Genomic DNA, 15,161 nt, shown 5'->3' with positions numbered 1-15,161 from the left:
ATGAAAATTAGGATCAGTTGCCAACTGCTCCAGAGCCTATTCAGCAAACATACGACATTGTCTATGGCCGTTTACCTTCAGTTCCTGGGTCAGTTGAGTTTTGTACGGGTGGAGACCGAAAGACCGAGTTCTTGTGGGCGACGCGAAATCGACTACCTCGGATTCTCCTGTACACTCTCACAGATGACAACTCTGATAGTACCTTCAACAAGATAACTGTTATCAATTGTCAAAGTTGAACAGTTCAGTAGAAGAACAGTTTTCATTTGCATAGCTGCGAAAATTGAACTCTGCCTTTTACTATAACCTTTTATATGTAGTTACAACTCAATACTGTGATTTTTCTGTGGTTGTAGTGATGAAGACGTTTATTATTATTATTATACCACAATGTACAGACGTGAAACATTTTATTTCTTCCCTGTATTAGATTGTGACGTCATTTATGTGATTAGCTCATTGAAAAAACACCAATTCTGTCGGAATAGATTGCATCTCAACGAAGGTCGTTGAAAAAATTGCTCAATATATCGCCAAACCATTAGCACACATTATGAATTGCTCCATACAATCCGGGGTTTTTCCCGATTCTCTCAAAATTGAAGTAGTATGCCCTATTTTCAAGAAACGCGATCCCCCTAGTTTGTGTAATTTTCGACCCATAAGAATTCCCACCATTATCGGGAAGGTATTTGAAAGGTGTGCTTATGATAAAATGTACTAATTTTTATCCAAATTACGAATACGGTCAAAATATCAACATAGTTTCTGTCAAGGTAAATCGACCGAAAGTGCTTCATACAATTTTTTCAAATAAATATACGACTCCCTAGATAAAATGAAATATGTGGGAGCACTTTTCTTCGACTTATCGAAGGCATTCAACATTATTGACTTGGAGATAATCGATGTTTTTTTCTATCACGTTGGCAACCATGTTTTTTCCTTTAACGCCCGTGGCCATGTTTTTTTTCTTCAATCCGATTTTTCGTTCATTATTATTATTATATCATTATTTTGCACGTTGACGTATTTGAGACACCCCGTACATGTTTTTTCTTAAACGATGAGACACCCTTTATGACAACCATGTTTTTTTCTATTACGTTGGTAGACATGCTTTTTTCTTTAACACCAGTGGCCATGTTTTTTTCTTTGATCCGATTTTTCGTTCATTATTAATATTATACCGTTATTTTTGTAATTCCACCGCGCCCTTATATATCAAATGAATGTACTCGATGCTCATTCCATCCTTCTATGCGTCGATCATGTCGCACACCTCTCTTTCCCACTCACTACCGTAATTACGTCCCCTAGGGAATACGTCCCAGAACTCTCGTATCCCCTCTACTATTATATTTCCTTGGTTTTCGTGAAAATTTCTTGTCATGGCTGATGCCATACATGCGCTTTAGGAAAATATCAGATAAAATCGGAGAGCATAAATCTGATGCAGATAGTCCTGAAGACTTAAAAAAAAACTAAATAATTTAGCAGAAGAATTCGTGAACTGGTGTGAATTTTTTTTTTATAGTGAATGCAGAGAAAACAGCCTGTATGCATTTCCATTCTAGGTGGAGATCTGTGGCTGATAGTCAAGTGGTTATCAAAAATAGCACTATGCATCTTTCTAAAGTTACGAAATTCCTTGGAAGTCATATAGATAGTGGAATGAGTTGGGAAAATTATATTGATGCCGTAAGCAAAAAAGTGAACACATGGTACTATGCTGTATTGAAATTAAAAAATATGTTCAATACAAATAAACTCATCAATGTATATATTATGCTCTAATCTACTGCAACATATCCTATAACATCAATATCTAGGAATGCTCCAGTAACTCAAGCAGAATATTTGTTTCCAAAAAAAAGAATTATTCTACTCATTTTCAATCTAAAACCAAAAACAGTTCCATGTAGGTATTTATGTTTTCAAATGTATAATGTTATTCATGCAACATGTTGAGATGTATCAAACAGTTTCTCATTGTCATGGTTACTCAACTAGAAACGGAGACCTCATCGGACCGCACACAGGTCATCATGCTATGAAAAAACCCCTCATATAGAGGTTGTAAAGTTTTTCAATCATCTTCTCGCAAACCTGAGAGAGCAACGGAATAAAGACATCTTCAAATCAAAATTGAAAGTACATTTGCAAGACAAATGTTACTATAGTATCAAGGAATTTCTTGATGCAAAATGAAAATGTGTTTGCTCATATGTATGAATATAAATGTAATGAATGTTTTCATGTATATGTGTACAAATCTATTAAATAATGATATTTTAATATTGTTGATTGTAAATTTATCTACCATCTCACGGTTTTTTATTTGTGACGTATCCTATATCATGCTGTATGTGATCTGTAAGGATTGAATAAAGATTATTATTATTATATTATTATTATCATTGTTATTATTATTATTCAGTTCGGATATCCCTGTTGGAAGTCCCTTTATAATAAGTGAGGCCTGTAACCCGAAAAAAAAATTTTAGGAAACGTTAAACACAATTTTAATAAAAAATGGCAGATAGAGAAAGCTCTCTAACTCTTCATCTTTATACAAAAAATGTGGAAAACTTCAGAGAAAGGAACAAAGAATATTTAGTTTGAAAATTCCTGTCATAAAGAGTTTCGTTAGTTCATTTCAATAACTGTAATATTCGCGAAATTCAATCAAATTGATTCAATATCAGATCACCAAATATCAGAAATGTGCTTCACAAATATCCCAATGGGTTTTAATCTACTTTTGAAAGAAACGATTGGAAATTTCCAAGGTTTAGACATTGCCATGTCATCAAGTAGGAATTTAGGTGGAAATATTTTTCCAGTTATATATTTATATATCGATCTAAAAATGAAACTGAATTCGTATTAACTTGCACTTATGAAGTAACGAGAAAAATAACAATTCCATTACAATTCCATGTGTCAGAAATAATAAGGATGAAAAAAAAGAAAGAAATTATATCTTTATATGTAGTAAACAATATGTATACCGAGTTTTTATCAACCTCTTTCTTTGTTCACTGATATTTTGAGACGAATTAATTATTTGTAACTCGTTTTTCAGAGATATTATCAGATATATTTAGATAAAGACCCGCCTGGCTAGGCTGTATTCTAACTAACATTGTTAAGTTTTTTTAAGTATCCTTGCGAGATTTTTTCATCATCTCGCAATCATAATCACACCTGAATCACATTTACTGTGATTTACTGAACATGAAATTCACAAATCTAAGATAATTTCAAAATATTCAACGTTCGTTACAAGCTCATTACGCAATGTTAAACGCCCGACTATGTTCACACCTGAACGTTTTCAATGCTTTTTTTGCGTTTTAATGCTTCTATTGAAATGAAATCGGGGGAATTATCTTACTACAGTCCATTGTTTGTGGCACTACACACCCTAAAAAGGACAAGCCGTATATACAGGTTTTTTTCGAACCACCATAACAATGGTATCGACATACACAATACGAAGAAAGATCTACCTCTAATGGGCTCTTCTTACACGCGTCTTTTGATTCCGATGGTACTGAGTCACGTGTAAATCGTTTTTAGCGAGTTTTTTATTATGCTCGTTATTATAAATACGAGTGGAAAAACAGTGAATGGATAATTATTTTAAAGTACTTTGAAAGTACCTCTGTCAGACCTGATGAAATTAAGGTAAGTTGAAACAGGGCCAAACAATTATCTACTTACGATAAGCCATCTGATAACCTATTGGTCAACCAGTTAGGTCCAATGATTTTATTGGACCCCACGGGACATATTTCGGCGTATCCTTTCCGAAGCTGTGGTCTATCAGATATATTCCTCACAGTCGTAGGGGGCTGTGAAGAATCATTCTTTAGAGTCGTAGGGGGCTATAGAGAATCAATCATTCCTCAGAGCCGTAGGGGACTGTGTGGTATGGTCAGTTTGTTAGAAACTCAAGTTTCTAAATGCACAAAATGGAAGTTCCAACCAGTTAACTCATCATCAGGGTCAGGCCATATCATAATCAGGGATAATCGGCTTACACCACTTACGATACATATGATTTGAGGGAAAGAAAGGTACCTAATGTTCAGACTCGAAACAGAAGAACAGATACATTTCTTAGACCTGACCATTTCACAGAATTGAAATAAATTTGAGATCAATGTTTTCAGAAAACTTAGCTATACAGACATTACCATCCCAAGCGATTCTTTCCATCCAGACAATTCAATGTTGCACAGAGCATTCTCACTGCCTTTATCTGCTAATAATCTAGCTAGAGAAATTGATATAATTACACAGATAGGTCATAATAATGGTTTCAACGCAGATACTAACCAGCAATTAGTCAGAAAACAAAGCCGTAAATTCACTTACAGATTATTATACAGGGTGTCCCTGGACTTCCTCTTTTCTTCTCGGGAATGTATAGATGGGGTCAAAATATCACCAGTACTTCATATAACTTTTTTTCCTAAAATCCTTCGTTACCAAGTAACGGGCCCTCGAAGTTACAAAATGAAAAATGTTTTTCTTTGATAACTTTTCAAGTGAATATTCAAAATCATCCAAATTTTGGTAATTGACTAAACAAATGAATTCCTTCGATGAGCTTTCATGCAGGAGTCAGTTGTTTTGCTACAAAGTCAGGAACGGACTACCCCCGATGGTCCACACCCCAAAACTTTGAAATGACAGATAGTTTTCAATATTTTTCAACAAATTAAGGTTACTTGGACAATTTTATGAATAAAAGTACTCGTGTGGAAAGTCGATCGGAGCAACGAGTCTTGATAAAAATGTAGTTTCACTCGACGACATCAAACCCGCTCGTCCACCATTATTTGAAATGAATAATTATCAAAGCAGAAATAATAATGATAACGTTAATTCAACAACATTTATCCTGAGATGTCTACCATTATTCGAAAATATTAGTTTTTAAGGAAAATGGAAATGATAGGTAAAATGTTCATAACGAATTTTTATAATGCAAACACGTTTAACTAACGAAACTCAAGAGCCTCAAGAGCAAACAGAAATGAAAAATCCGCTACAGAAACTGCTCGGTATGATCACCTTCTCTCTCTATACATTTTCTTAGTCTGCGAAGACACCCTCTCTGTACTTGAAATAGCATTCCAGGGTCGTTTCGTATGGCTTCACAATGTAATGTTATTCTATTCAACATTGCATCTCTTGTGTGAATAGGTGTAGCGTAAACAAGGCTTTTTAGATGCCCCCACAGAAAGAAATCCAATGGATTTAAATCCGGAGACCGCGATGGCCATGAATATGGCCCACCTCTACCAATCCATCTATTGTGGAAAATATGGTTCAGATGGTCACGCACAATCAAACTAAAATGAGGAGGAGCGCCATCATGCATAAACCACATATCTCTTCGGGTTTGCAATGGAACATGTTCCAAAAGTCCATTGCAATATCCCATGGGGATTTTCTTCGGCCCATATATGGAGATTATGAGAGTTGATAACTCCATCTCTACTGAAACCTGCTTCATCAGTGAATAAAACTCGATTAATAAAAGTCATATCCTCTCTTTGCCTATCCATGAACCAATTGGCATATTCCAGTCGTGCTGGAAAATCTTGAGGTGTCATGGCATGTACCTTCTGGATGTGAAATGGGTGGATCAGTTGTTCCCTAATTATTCTATGAATAGTGGACTTGGATGTACGGAACTGTTCTGATAGGTTTCTGATGTTCATTGAAGGATCATCAGCGACGGCTTCCAAAATATTTTCCTCCAATACAACGGTACGTACAGTCCTAGGAGCGCCCTCACCACCTCGTTTTGGCAAAACTGTACCTACAATAATATCGAAATGAAACAACGTGCTCAAATTAATTATCAATTATTACATACCTGTCTCTCTCAAGCTGCGATCGACACGCTCGAATGTTTCTCTTGACGGTACCGTTCGATTGGGAAAATGCTCGGAATACAGACGACGAGCTTCTGCAGCATTACAAAATGCTCGTCCATAAAATACATGCATATCTGCATATCCATTGAATGTAAACTGTTCGGCCATATCAAAAAAATTCAAAATATCCTATAGAATATTGACAATACAATGATGTCATATGACAACGCACCACTCAACAAAACAAAATCGCATTCCAGTTTCTCATTTTTTATCAAAACTATCTAAAAGGTTTTTTTGTCAACATCTGTGAAAGAAATATTATTTCCTGGATATTTTTCACCTGATCATGTGAAGCCGTTTTTGTAGTTCATTCGTTTGCTTTTTATTAGTATAGTAAATATTTTTTCCCATGTGCGTTTTTTCAGCAAAATTTAGATTCGTGTTAAAGAATTTCTCCCATAAAATTGTAATTATCAGTGAAACTCCTCAACAGTTTAGCTGTGAAGAAGAATTTGAAACATTCGAATGTAGAGTTTCATGAGATTCAGATAACTGATCAACACGAAACGTGATTATTCCACACGTATTATGTACATACAAAATATGGAATGAATTCGATATTTCATAGTAGAGTAGCTTGTTAGTTTAAAAACACCACGAATCTACAGAACTTGATATTTCTTTTGAAAAAATATCTGCTATCACAATTGTGACTTAAACTTCCATATATGTACTGTACTTTTTGTTTACGACTTCATTTTAGCATACTTTGTATTATTCCTGTTATAAATGTTGGTGAATTAACGTTATCATTATTATTTCTGCCATGATAATTATTCATTTCAAATAATGGTGGACGAGCGGGTTTGATGTCGTCGAGTAGAACTACATTTTTATCAAGACTCGTTGCTCCGATCGACTTTCTACACGAGTACTTTTATTCATAAAATTGTCCAAGTAACCTTATTTTGTTGAAAAATATTTAAAAATATCTGTCATTTCAAAGTTTTGGGGTGTGGACCATCGGGGGTAGTCCGTTCTTGACTTTGTAGCAAAACAACTGACTCCTGCATGAAAGCTCATGGACGGAATTCATTTGTTTAGTCAGTTACCAAAATTTGGATGATTTTGAATATTCACTTGAAAAGTTATCAAAGAAAAACATTTTTCATTTTGTAACTTCGAGGGCCCGTAACTTGGTTACGAAGACTTTTAGGAAAAAAAGTTATATGAAGTACTGGTGATATTTTGACCCCATCTATACATTCCCGAGAGGAAAAGAGGAAGTCCAGGGACACCCTGTATATACCCTCAGGTCAAACAACCAGAAATCAAGAAATGGGTAACTCTATCATATTTTGGAAAAAGGACAGAGGTAATTGCGGGTTTCTTCAGAAAAAATAATGTGGAAGTGGCATTCAGACCACATGCCAGGTTATCTGATTTCCTTTTCAATGCCAAACATAAGGTGGACAAATTGGAGAAATCTGGAGTTTATAAGCTTAAGTGTCCGGAGTGTAATAGTGTTTATGTGGGACAATGTGGTTGAAATTTCTAAAAACGGTATGCTGAACATGAAAGGTCCTTCAGACTAGGAAAAAATTATTCGACATTTTCAAACCATTTCTTGGCATTCCTTGGCATCCAAGTTCACGAATCTAAACGATACGGAAATTTTGCACTATACAAGGAAGGGTTTCAAACTCAATTATTTAAAATCCTTGAAAATTCACAAGCATAAACATTGCGGGTGCAACCTGTTAAATGAACAAATCATTTTAGTTTACTCGCCGGTTTTCATTGTAAATTCTAAATTCAGGTACTCAATCAAGTCAAGTACCTCTATCATTACCTACAGGGGTGCTATTTAAGAGATAATGTAATCATCCATTGTTGGTTTAATGTATAAGTTTGAAAATGTCCTTATAAGACGAAACTGCAGTAACGTTAGTTACAAATAAAAGTGGTTAAAAACATAGAAAGTTTCAATTCTCTTCTGTTCATTATGATTTTCTATCACATAGTAACGGCTACATCCATCAATTTATGGAAAGAAAGGTTTTGGTTCTCTTTTTCTTCATTTTTATTGAAAAGAAATGTGGGTATCTTCCAAAGAAAGGAAGAACGCAATTGATCACAAAATTAACTCTCCATGAAGATATATATATATCATATGACGTACTAACGTCCATACTGAAACTGGGAGAAAACAAAATTTCGAAACAACTACCTTCATACTAACATTGAATTACAAGAAACAACTACTTCTACATGATCATTGAATTATATAATAAAACAAATGTCTGTTCAGTTTGTACCTCAAACATTCGTTATGAAATTGATTCAGATATCATTCACAGGATTGCTACACAATATAATATACGAAAGAGGTGGAATTTCACTTACATCCTCATTGGCGGGCATCGATGTTCGGAAAAAGACTCGTATTATTGCCTCTTCAGCACCAATCTAAATAACATTAAGAAATAAAGCATTCATCTATTCATAAAATCTTGATCTATGTCATGAATTCGCTTATTCTATTCAATCCCAACCATAGCAGTGCTGTTCAAATTGAAAGGGGTTCATTTTTGAGGGAGATCAATTTTTGCGAAAAAAAAAGGTTTTGTCTTTTTACTTCTCATCTTCATACAAAAAATATTCACTCATGAAGTGAAAGTTGAAAGACAATCTTACAAAAAACTTTTTTCAACCAAGCTAAATTCAATTGAGTAACTACTTTAATGAACAAACTTCACTATTCGTACTCTTCAATAACACACTTGTTCAGAAAACGAATTTTGAATTAAGTAATTTCAACAAACTTTCAACGCAGCAGTGATTTTTGACAATGACGAAAAATTCTCGGTGATGAGTTGATGCTTATCGTAATTGATTGATAGAATAATATATCTGAATGGGAAGTATATGTGATCAAAAATATTGGAAAATGATATTTGAAATATATTTTGAATACTTATAGAAAAAAACACAACTCAAGCAAAAAACACTGGTTGGAGATAAAATAAATCAAAGAAGTTACGTAGGTATACCAATACCAATACTTGTATGGAAAAACAATTTCTTTTGATAACCAACTGAATACAGTGTGACCAGAGTGCATTATAAGATTTTTTATTGATATTGTGGTTAGTATTCTACAGAATTAATTTATGAAATTGAATTATGAAATTCTTTTTTCAGTACCTGGCAGCCGTCTGACTTGTCCATTTCTCTAAAGTGTCATTTCTGCCAGGAGTACTGTTCTAGTTTGTACAGGTCCCTCAAATTCCTCTACTTTACGGCTATATGTATTTATGTACCATAAATTTACCAGACGATTCTTTAGGTAATTTTAAGACGAAATGATCATATGAACATGGGATTGCAATTAGCTCCTTAATGTTATAAAAACCATTGCCAAATTACAACAAAATTAGGTAAAGGATATTTAAGATATTTACGAATAACTTTTTTTTTATTTTTACACCCTGTATCTTGAGAACGACGGATTTGCGGACCCATGTTCATATGAACATTTCATCTTATAATTACCTAAAGAATCGTCTGTTGAATTTATGGTACATACTTGATTAACACCCTGTATAATTATTCAAACACGAAAACGACAACGATGACGAAACGAAAACGAAGAAGAAAAATGAAGAAGCACAGGCAAAACGATCGAAACGCATGTAAAACAACATATTTTGAAATGACATTGCTGAATACTTCGCTGTCCCCATTGCCCTATTTTCGAACGTTAACTCCACAACACGTAACTCCCTGACACTTTTGAATATATATGATGAAAATCCACATCAAAACTCAATAATTCTGTTTATTGTATGATTGTCACTATAAAGACCTGTGTTTCGCTATACAAACGCTTGAGAAACACGTGTCGCGGTTTTTGTAAAACCCTTTATAGTGAAAATTATACAATAAACTGTATTAATTACTTAATTAGTTAGTATATATATACCGGGTGTCCCACAATTAATGTGACAGGCAATATTTGGTTTGTTGAAGGAGATACACAAAAATGTTTCATACAAAAGTTTTAGGAGTTCATGAGAGCTATATTTTGATATAATTTTTGAATATACAGGGTGTTTGGTGTAGGTGCTACAGACCAAAATTCCATTTTTCAAAATAGAACGCCCTGTATATCATTACATATTCAGATGCTACGTTAAATTCTGATATCATTTCATGTTTGGTTTTTGAAATTCGGTTACGGCGTTGTTGAGTTATTGCTTAAAATGTAAAGTCTTGAGAACGACTATTATTTTAAAAAATATCTCATACAATTATTCTCTCTGCATCAGATCACATGAAAATTAGTCAAAATTTTGGGTGTTCGAAGTAATGGTTTCAATTTTGAGTTGTGGAATTCAGTCAGGAATCATTTTGAATATGAAACAATTGCGAAATTGAAAGAGGTGTATTCGAAAACAAATCTTTAATTGATAACAATGTAAATAATATAACTTGATAAATCATTTCATAAGAATGGTAGGTACCTAGAAATAAGTCATAAAAATTGTTCAAAGTGATGCCCATTAGATATTATACAGGCTTCGAAACGTCGAATCACTTCTCTCGTACAAGTCGCTCTTATAATATCAGGCGTAATATCACTGCACGCTAGTCGAATTTTCATTTTCAGATCATCCATATTCAAAGGGGGAGTAGTGAAAACAATATCTTTTAAATAACCTCATAGGAAAAAATCAAGCGGTGATAAATCTGGGGAACGAGCCGGCCACCGAATTGGACCCTTATTACCAATCCATCTATTTGGGAACGTTCTATCCAGATATTCAGTAACAACCTGTGAATTGTGAGGAGGAGCACCATCTTGTTGCCACCAAATTCCTTGTCGTTCTGCTATGGGAATATCTTCCATCAACTGGATCAAATCATTTTCTAGAAAATGTAAATATCGCAATCCATTGAGATTTTCATTGAAAAAGTGAGGTCCTATGGATGCGGCCATTGAACAATCCACACCATACATTAATACCCCAAGTAGTTTGAAAATTACTTTCGCGGACCCAGTGGGGATTTTCTTGAGACCAATAGTGACTATTATGTCGATTCACAACTCCATTAATGTAGAATCGCGATTCATCGCTCCACAAAATTTGACTGAATATGTTAAGACTTTCATGTAATATTACCTGAATACAAGCAATGAATTCAAGTCGTCGTTCAAAGTCCGTGGGTTTCAAACCTTGTACCAAGTGAATTTTGAATGGGTGGTATTTATTTTCTTTCAGAATTCTCTGTACATCAGATTTACTCACACCGACTTCTTCTGCAAGAGTACGGATAGAAACATGTGGATGAATAATAATATAAGCCAACACATATATATATGGAGACAAAATATAATTGGAGACAAAATGAGAAAAAAACAGTAGTACTTGATAAAAATAGCTGCGTAAACGCAAGCGAAACATAAGTGGGAATGATCAAGGAGTACTTATCTGTTTATTTTTTGATTTTCATGGAATTATTTTCCAGCAGCTTGACTGCATTAACCTTTCTAGATTTTATATATATATATATATATATATATATATATATATATATATATATATATATATATATATATATACATAAATACACATGAAAGTAAATTGATCTTCAACTAGGGTAAATGAAATGCAGGGAAAGCAATAATCATCATAACAGTGTATCCTTTTCCAAGAATTCTTCTACGCTATAGTATCCCTTATTAGTTAATAGCTTCTTTATTTGTTTTTCAAATGTTATAATATGCAAATCTTTAATATCTTGAGGCAACGTATTGAATAATATTATGCCATTATATGCAAGTGATTCCTTGGATGATTTATGTTTTGGGATAGTTAATAAATGTCTATTTTGTGTTGCATTGTAATGAACTATTGATTCATCTCTCAGATTGGGTACATTACTCTTCACATGGAACACAGTTTTATATATATATATATAGATACATGGTAACGTTAGTATCTGGTTCTTACAGAAAGCAGGTCTAAAGCTATCGCTGGGTGCAATATTGAGGACAGTTTTGATGTAGTTTTAAAATACTTTGTATACATTGAGGGATCGCACGTTGAAACGTTGAACCGTCATGTTTTTTTTCTCAAATAATGTATTTCGCCACACCTTTGTCACGTTGACGTCCTGTTTTTTCCTAGAATGATGTTTTTTGACGCACCCTATATACTACACTTAATGTTCGTTACATGGCCCCCATGTTTTTTTCTTCAATCTGATTTTTCATTTATCATTTCTATCACTTTCCTGCTTCTAATATTTTCATCTACATTTATTATTTTTATAATTCATTCACGCTGTTATCTTTCAACTGAATCTATCCGATACTCATTCCATCCTTCTCCGCATCGATTACATCGCACATGTCTCTTTCCCACTAACTAACGTCTCCTTGAAACACCAACTCCTAGTGGATCAAATGCGTGACCTTGAAGTCTGCCAAAGGCAACCCTATACCCCTACGTATTCTTCTGGACATAATATGGGTTGTCCATACATTATTCACCTCTTTTGATCCAGTGTGTTCATTCGCATAAAGTACGACGAGCTGTACATGTTTCTGTGTTGCATTGCCTGCAGTTAAAATATCCGTTGTGCAATCATATTTTGTTCAGGACAGTATCCAGTTAGTAGTCCTATAACTGTTCTAACCCGATCCCTGTTTCGTCGAAACAGTTCTTCAGCCTTCAAGACTGATGTGTACTGGCCCAGTGGGTAACTGAAATGAAGATTTCTATTCGCAAAGTACATTCCAGCTCCCATGTTATGTTTTCCAGGTATTTCAGCCAAGTATGTTCATTTTCCACTCTTCACGATTCAAGACTTCAACCATGAAGATTTTGTGGAGCAATGTTCAAGTACCTACATGTTCGTTCCTCCACATCTTCCGAAATAACTGTTTTGCCCGATACCATATAACTCGGTGAATTCTCCAGTTTTAATTGTACCGCCCTTGCTTATCCCCTTATTACTAGATGTCAAAGAAGAAGATTCAAGAGTAGGTGTAGGAGTGGTTTTTATTATGAATTTCATTAGTTCGGACTTCCATTGCTGATATACGAATTAATTTGAAATCCCTAAAAGAACCAATACAAATGAAAAATTAAAAAAAATTGCTGAAAATAATAATTATATTAGGCAAAAAACCCTGAAATGAAATTACAGTGTAATAAAATACAAGTACAATATAGAACAATTGAACAAAATATAAAAATAAAATTTATGAGATTCCTAGCCAAGTTATTTCACGACGTTCTCCAAGAGATGACTATTTATAGGTCATTCGAGTACTTTCAGTTATCTCCTCTTTCCGCTTCACCGATTTAGCGGGAGATGACCGTTTGGCGGGTGTTGGAAATTTTTTGCTTGATTATGGGTTTCCATATGTTGCGTACCTATAAGATAGCTTGGCTGAATACATTTTGGACAACATGTATGCGGTTTCTTTGAATTTTCTCCTGAACCAGTGTTCCTTCCTGTGTATGACCTCAGCTTGGGACCACTCGATGTTATGTTGATGGGTTCAAACATGCTCTGCTATTCCTGATTTGCTGGTTTCCCCTCGCACCGATACAAGATTTTCCGCACTCACAGGGTATCTGGTAAATGAAATTCTTGAAATCGCAGTCCGCGTTTGGTGGCTTGGTTTTCGTGAAGCTGCTACGGATAGTGTTTCCGGATCTGAAGCGGGTTCTGATGTTGTACATGGACCCAATTCGTCTTATTCTTTCCGATAATCCTCTGATGTAGGGAAGTGCAAGCACTCGTTGTGACAGCTTCTCTTTTATGCGGAGCTCCTGGTGTCTTTCAGCCAAAGTCTGTTCTACCATCGCGGAGGAGTAGCCATTCCTTTGAAGATAATTTTTGATGATGTCTAGTTCCCACACTCAGTGTCGGTCCTCTTCACCAATACGTGTAAGAATGGTAATTCTTTGTGGACTTTCTTCTCCATTGTGAAAGTGATGGAAGGTCTTACGCTGTTGACCCATGGTTCCATATTATGAAGGTGTCGTCAACGTATCTCAACCAGACTCGGGGTTTCTTGTGGGCTTCTTCAATGGCCAGAACTTCAAACCACTCCATATATATATTAGCTATAACCGGTGGAAGTGGCGATCCCATTGGCAGTCCCTCATTTTGTGTAAAGAATTCGTCTTCCAGTTGGAAATAACAGTTTGGTACACAGCATCCTAGTTATTCTATTATTACTTCTATAGGTAAGTTCGTTTTATCTTCCAGGTCCCCGTCTTCGGTTAGCTTACTCTGAATGATTCGAAGTTCTTCAACCGGAACGTTGGTGTAAAGGCTTTTCACGTCGAAACTGATCAGATGATCTTGCTCTGAGGCTTCGATTGCCCTTAGTAGTTCGATAAAATGCCTTGAATTTTTCGTTGCTCCCGTTATTTACAAACATGCAAGTCTTTGCACCCTGCTTGACCGTTTCGTATTTGGTCAGAAGACCACAGATGCATATTTCATCATGTGTTCAACCATTATGGTGTAAAGCCGATACATATATTATGAAATTGGCCGATACTTGATAAAAATCCATAACTAACGTATTCAAAAACCACTTCATTGTGAGATTTTCACTAAACACTTTCACAAAAACGCAACACGTGTTTCGCCAAACAATGGCTTCTTCCGGCGTGTCTTTACTCAGTAAAAGATGAAAGTAATTCAGCAGCTGATCTCGGGTTGGAGAGTTCAGGATTTCTCATTAAGTAACCAATAGAGGAGAGTGCAAAAATAAGTTTTATACATTCTTTGTCTTCAGCTAAGACAATGATGTAAAATCCAAAAATTTTCATTTATTTACCTGGTGAACGTAGTGTTATTTTCAGTTATATTGATGATAAATTCATTTTCATATCCAACAAACATAAAAAAATTTAGTTATAACATTACGAAATATTATATTTTCAGATAGGGATATAATTGCGAAACACTGATGAAAGAGCTTGCAGCTGTTGCTTTCAAATACACATTCTACATCTGATTATAGCTAACTATCTTCGAAGAATTTGAATGTCTTTTGAAAAACGACAATTCAAAAGTAATAAAATTTTGTTACATGACATCACGTTTATATGTAGGCGTTAAGTTCACATCTTACTCTAGGCCAGTGACCTCTTGTTGACATTCCTACATCATAAACTGAGTATGACTCTTCCCCAAAGTGTCGCTATTCATCGAATAGAGCGA

At 34.8% G+C, this 15,161-nt stretch overlaps 1 protein-coding gene across 6 annotated transcripts in view; it reads right to left on the bottom strand.

Moving 5' to 3' along the window:
- Atx-1 (Ataxin 1) overlaps nucleotides 1–15,161 on the bottom strand; it is a 333,854-nt gene that overhangs the window by 270,067 nt on the left and 48,626 nt on the right. The gene's annotated exons all lie outside the window — the stretch shown is intronic.

This window comes from Leptinotarsa decemlineata, unplaced genomic scaffold (assembly GCF_025532065.1).
Source record: "Leptinotarsa decemlineata unplaced genomic scaffold, Ldec_3_MD MMD2_tig00000251_RagTag_RagTag, whole genome shotgun sequence".
Taxonomy (NCBI): Eukaryota; Metazoa; Arthropoda; class Insecta; order Coleoptera; family Chrysomelidae; genus Leptinotarsa; species Leptinotarsa decemlineata.
This window is presented reverse-complemented; position numbering and strand designations above follow the sequence as displayed.